This window comes from Pyrus communis, chromosome 5 (genome assembly GCF_041283825.1).
Source record: "Pyrus communis isolate YQ-2024b chromosome 5, ASM4128382v1, whole genome shotgun sequence".
Classification (NCBI taxonomy): Eukaryota; Viridiplantae; Streptophyta; class Magnoliopsida; order Rosales; family Rosaceae; genus Pyrus; species Pyrus communis.
Window position 1 is genome coordinate 14,858,676 of NC_142569.1, and position 6,205 is coordinate 14,864,880.

Below are 6,205 nucleotides of genomic sequence, written 5' to 3' on the forward strand. Positions count from 1 at the left end.
GCCAAACAAGGAATAATGAGAATGTGTACGTATTGCTGAACATAAAATAGGGGCCTACCAAGGATATGCAAGGATCCACCAGGATTTTAAGTCCAAACACCAATAAAAACTTGTTTAAGTCACCAACTCAAATGCGGGCAATTCACAATCATTCATGTAAGATGTCACTTAAAATCAATCCGTCAGAACGACTAACTCTAGCAACCCTAGGTTTTCTATTTTCTAAAGTCCAAACCCTTACTACAAGGTTGAATTAAAACCCACATTTTGCACTCATGATCAATGAGTAACAAATGGTCCCCACAGCTTCAAAGTCTACTTTCCATCTCTCAATGTTTCCTTTGACATAACTCAAGTTATTCACACTAATCATCATGAATCATGAATATCCAAGAACAACATGTGCATGCTCTCTCTCTCTCTCTCTCTCTCTCTCTCTCTCTCTCTCTCTCTCTCTCTCTCTCTCTCTCTCTCTCTCTCTCTCTCTCCTTCCTTTGACATAACTCAAGTTATTAACTAAAAAATATAGGACCGGCCATATATGGTCAAATTGTAAGTATAATTGCAAGATATTACGTGAAATAATATCTTGCAATTAACTTGGTATCTAAACCTAAATTGAATAGAAAAATTGGGAGTTACTTTTTGAATAAGGATGTGATGATGAGTGATTTGAATAAATATCATTTTAATCACATTTGAGTCTTCCTCAATTTAGCTGTTATTGTCTGTTGCATGCGTGTAGGAATTCCGATGTGCCTCGAAGGTAATTTTGTCATTTTTATCCAAAAGTACACGTGCCACCTCCATAATTTTTTTGATTATTTTTTACTCCACACACATCTCAACTTGATTTTTTGCGTCCTTTTTCACAAAGGGCTCTTCCGTCTTGTGCACTGATTTTTGGTATGCATAATCTGATTTATGTTTTTTTACTGTACGAAAGATAACCAAAACTTAACTTGCAGGAATCGATCAGGTGACGATGATGATATTGATTGTGAGGGGAGCAAAGCAAGGAGAAAAGGTTTGCACTTATTATCATTTTATTGTGTTCAAATACCAGTAGTTTTACATGTTGAGATTGCAAATATATGAATATCTTCCTACTTTCATGTGCTCCATTTTTTACCTTCCATGAACCTTGTTCCTTGATTTTCAAATGCATGAACATTAATTGAATTGGTGATCAGCCGTCTAACGTCGAGACAGAACCTAGATGGTGCTAGGCCAAGATTTTTAAAACAGTGTGTGTATGTGATCCGCTTAAAAAAATGGGGATGTGCTATCTACACACCCCATATTACTCCTCATACATCCCTTGTTAATTTATGTCCATTGATCTTCTTTAATTCATCTGATCCGACGGCCAAAAATTAAGAGAGTGTGTGAGAAGTAAAATGGGGTGTGTGGATATCACACCCCAAAAAATAATGTATACTTTTCATTATTGTATAGAGTGGAAGGAGCCGGCTGACTCTGTCCTCCACTAGCACTAGGAAACTTCCTCGCATCAGGAGAAGCTGCATTCATTCTTAATTTCACCTTTCTTTCTTTAAGATATATTATAACCTTTTCTTCCGTTTGAACGCACAAGGTTTCTGCAAGGAAAGTGCTTGAGCAATTTCATCTTTATATTTTGGCTTATTATATTAGCACCCTAAATATTGTTGAATACATTCTACATACTTAATACATCTCACATTTACTTTTTCAATTGAAAGTTATCTTAATACACCCCATGTATTTTCCCTTAATACCCTCACACCCCACACTCTCAACATACACCCCATAGTTTTTTACCTACACTCCACTCCACATTTTTTTCTTAAATTTTTTACTCAATGAAACTGGGTTGAAGAAGAATGTGGGGTTGATAGATTACCTCCATGAATCATTGGATTGAAGAATTTCATTGTATGTACAAAACAACCAATCATATGTGCATTTGCGAGAGCTTTTGGTATCACAACCAAAGAGGCGAGTAGCTTGACTTGGACGCTCCTCTCCTTCCCTTCCTGTTTGGGTGTAATTTGAAGCGTCATAATTAGAATCCGTAAGTTCTGAGTCCTCTCTGTGAAAATCGTCATAACAAGGCAGATTTGTTGATTTCATACAGAGATGAAGCTATAGTGGTACGGTGAATGAAAATTAGGAGGCTATTAATCAATATCCCTGGGCTTTAAAGTTGTGATCAACGTTTTTGTAGTTTCATTGATTTAGGTTTTGTACTACAATAGAGGATGAGATTGGTTTTGATAGTTGAAGAAAAATAATTGTAGAATATACATGTTAAAGTTGTGATTTGGAGTGTATTTAGATTTTTTATTTAACTTTATGAGATTAAAATTGTCATTGCATATTAGATATATAAGTGATTTAATATTGAATTTTAATGTGAGGTGTATTTACCGTTAAGTGGGGTGCTAATAAAAAAGCTATATATTTTTTATGTTTTTTTTTTGTCTAATCTTTAGTGATTTTTCTCGATCGTCGTTTGTGCGTATATTTTATTGAAGGGTGCCTTACAAAAAATGCCATGGACAAATTTTCCTCTTAATTAAGCAAATTTAAAAGAAAATTTAAAAGTAGTAGCATTATTAATTATCAAATATTTTTTAAGTATGTGAAACAGTGAAAGTGACTAATCCTTGTCTCTCCAAATTTTCAATTTTTATCCTTCCTGGACGTTTGTCACTTTGTGCATCTACCTTCCCCTAACAAAGACTAAAATCTGATCTAGTCTCAGATGCAACTGTAGTTAAAATTCTTTTTCTGCTATCTGATCTTAAGAGACAGAGAGATGGAGTTGATTGGGTTCATTCAAGTTTCCAACATCATAATCATCGCCATCACCATCGGGACTTTGTTGTACATATGTGCTGCAGATCATTAACATTTTCTTCTTCGTCTTCTGCGGCAGATTCTGCTGGTTTCTAATTGGTTGGTTTGGGTGGCAAGCTGGTAAAGTTTGATCAGTTGATAGATACAAACCGCATGACTAACGATTTACAAGCACCTCACGTGGAAATCTCATGCTAAACCCATACTTTCCTATATGCATATATCTATAATAAGGAACGCAAAAAACCTTTTTAATAATCGAAGTAAATACTAAATACATTTTCAAAGTACGTCATCACTGCTAAGTTAACATGAAAGTTACTCTCGTATGGATAACATGATAAGCCATTTCTACACAAGTTTTTCTTGCTTACTTTCACATTAAGTTGTGGGTTCTCTTATGACATTCCGATAGCCTCGGAAAGATAGATTTCAAATCTTAAGCAATCTCCAATAGTGAAGGCCATGAATTTGTAGTGTTAAAGTGAATTGTTTTTATTTTTTAGGAATTATGAAAAGGTACTCGATTGAAAATGCTTGGAATTTTTTTGAAAGAAATTGGTCACTAATTGGGAATGTTAAAAAATTTGTATGTAAAATGTGTAAATACATCAATTGAATGAGAAAGAGCTTGCTTTTTAAAAAACAAAAAAAAAAAAATTACAAGCGATATTCTATACTATCCTCCGTTAAGGAAAGGCGCGCGAGAGGGTTTGAACTAAGACACAGTGAGTTAAAGAGAAATGCTCTAATCATAAGAGCAATCCACCACTTGTTTTTCTTGCTTAGTTTTAGGCTAAATTCTGCGCTCTCTTAAGACCTCCTGATAGCCTTAGAGAGACAGATTTCAAATCTTAGGCAATCTCTAGTAGTGAATGACTATTCATACCCTCTATGATTTTTTAGTGTGTAAGCAGATTTTTATAGTTTGAAATTATCTTGTTTTTCTTTTTTCTAGGAATTATAAAAAAGGTATTCAGCTGAAAGTGCTTGAAAATCTCTTAAAATAAATTGAGAAAGTTCAAAACTTTGTATGTAAAACGAGTGAACACATCAATTGTATGCGAAAGAGTTTTGTTTTGTTTTGTTTTTTTTTTTTTTAATTACAAATTATACTTTACACTAATCATACTAAGGCATTGTGGGAGAGTATGAACTCAAAACATAGTGAGTTGAAGAGATTTTTTTTAACCATAAGGGTAATCCACCACTTGTTTTTCTCGTAATCAAGCTAAACTCTAGTTCACCTAAGCCAATTTGGGAGGTGTGCGTTTTCTATATCAGGGTTCGCTTGTTCATTTTCAAATGTTTTAATTTGCTTTTATCTTTAATTGAAGAGTCATGTACATTTAGTATGCTACTGTGACATCTTAAACTAATAATAAATGAGTGAATAAATACGTAACCTGTGTGCTACGATGACTCACGAGGAGTAGGTCAGTTGTCTTTGTCAAGATTAAATTTTATTGAATGGTCTGTTGATCAAGCTGAATTTGAATTTAAAAAAAAAAATTATGAGTAAAGCGCGTAAGGGATGACTTGTGATTTGTGACTGGTTAGCTTTACTAAAAGTTTTGAACTGATGGCGATGTTCCCTTATTTTGTCTTTCTTCATATGTGAACACCTTGAATTTTTAAAAGGGGAAGGTAAGACGCTTGTGTTGGGTAATTTCATTTCACCTTTTTTTTATTAGACATCTCCGTCGGATAGTCGGCAGCATATAGAACTTTTGTAACTTTGTGTAAGCCAGGTCAACTAGTATAATTGGTGAACTTTATCTGATCTAGTCTATGCGGCCAACTACTCTCTCCTCCCTTGCTTGCTTCCCAATTTCTACCTCCGTCCGTCATTTGCTTAGTTTAGTGTCTAGATAGATCGAGAGAGATGGTTGGATCATGAGCCTCTTACTTGGGTCAAGGCACATAATTTCAAAGCGGAGTTCGAACTTTTTTATGACCTCTGATAGCTTTGAAAATAGAGATGGTAAACTAACTCATTGAATTATTAATGAATAATTATTAAGATCCCTTTAGTTTGATTTTTATCATAGCATGGTGGTAAGATTGATAGTTTTAATGATTGTGTAATACCTTATGGTGATATCAAACTACATGAGTCTGAGACTCTTGCTGATTTTTCATTAATAGCCCAATGAGTTAATTTGTCACTTGTGCTCAGAAAGACATATATCAAATCTTATTCAATCTCCATTGATGAATTATTTACTTAGCCCTCCATAATTTTGTAATGTGAATTCACTTTTTCTTTTAATTATAAAAATGCCCTCAATCGAAAATGCTTAGAAATTTCTTGCAAAAAATTGGTCACTAACTAATTAATTGGAAAAATTCAAAACTGTGTACGCAAAACGCATGAAGGGAGGGTCCCATCCCATGTGCCTCTCTTTAGGAATTGGATCCTCTCCAAGGCAACCCCTCGGGATCCTTCTGACTAGTGTTAGTGAGCCAATTCCATTATTTGGGCCATGCAATGACAACAAAATGGCTCAAATAAAAAATAATAAAATAAAAATAAAATAAAATAAAAACTAGAATCATCTAAGCATGTGCATTGACTTAACATTTACCGCATCACAAACTTGTATTTGTAGCTCTTATTTAGTCGTCGTCTGATTTGGACAATGGTTGTTAATAACAGTGATTGTTGTTATGGTAGGTTAGGAGTGTTCTTGTACTTGGTGATTTGCTTGGATAGGATAAGATGGCACGATCTATTTGGTTGGGTTCATTTTTCGGCTTCAATGGTTTGCATGGTATGTTGTAATTTATCATGCCTCATTCTTAGCTTGGCATGTCTTATGGGCATTGTTTGAACAGTTGAGGAGCTTACTTGACACTTTATGATTTTATTTTGTCTTTGGCTTGGCATGATGCATAGATAATGTTTGAACCATTGAGCGGCTTGCTTGACACATTGTAGTTTGAAATTCATTATGTTTTTGGCTTGCCGTGAAGCATCGACAAAGCTACAAAGACGCAAGGAGGTATACCCGTGCCTCCTGTCGTCAGAAATCAAGCCTATATATGGTCAAGCGATTAGCCACCCTTCGGGTTTGTCGGAAAACCTGCAACAAGCACCCCTAACTCTCTACTGCAACGAAGCATGCACTACTCATGGCTCTTTCTTCTTCTTTTTTCAAAAAACACCTTAGGCAAAACGATGTCGTTTTGGACTTGAGAAAAAATTACTAGAAGTTAAATGGTGTTGTTTTGTTCTATAAAATTTATATAACATAAGTAGAACGACTTGTATGGCTTTATGAAAAATATATAACATCAAGGCCACATTGTTTTGTTCTAAAAAATTTATATAACATCAGGGTCACATTATTTTTCTTTT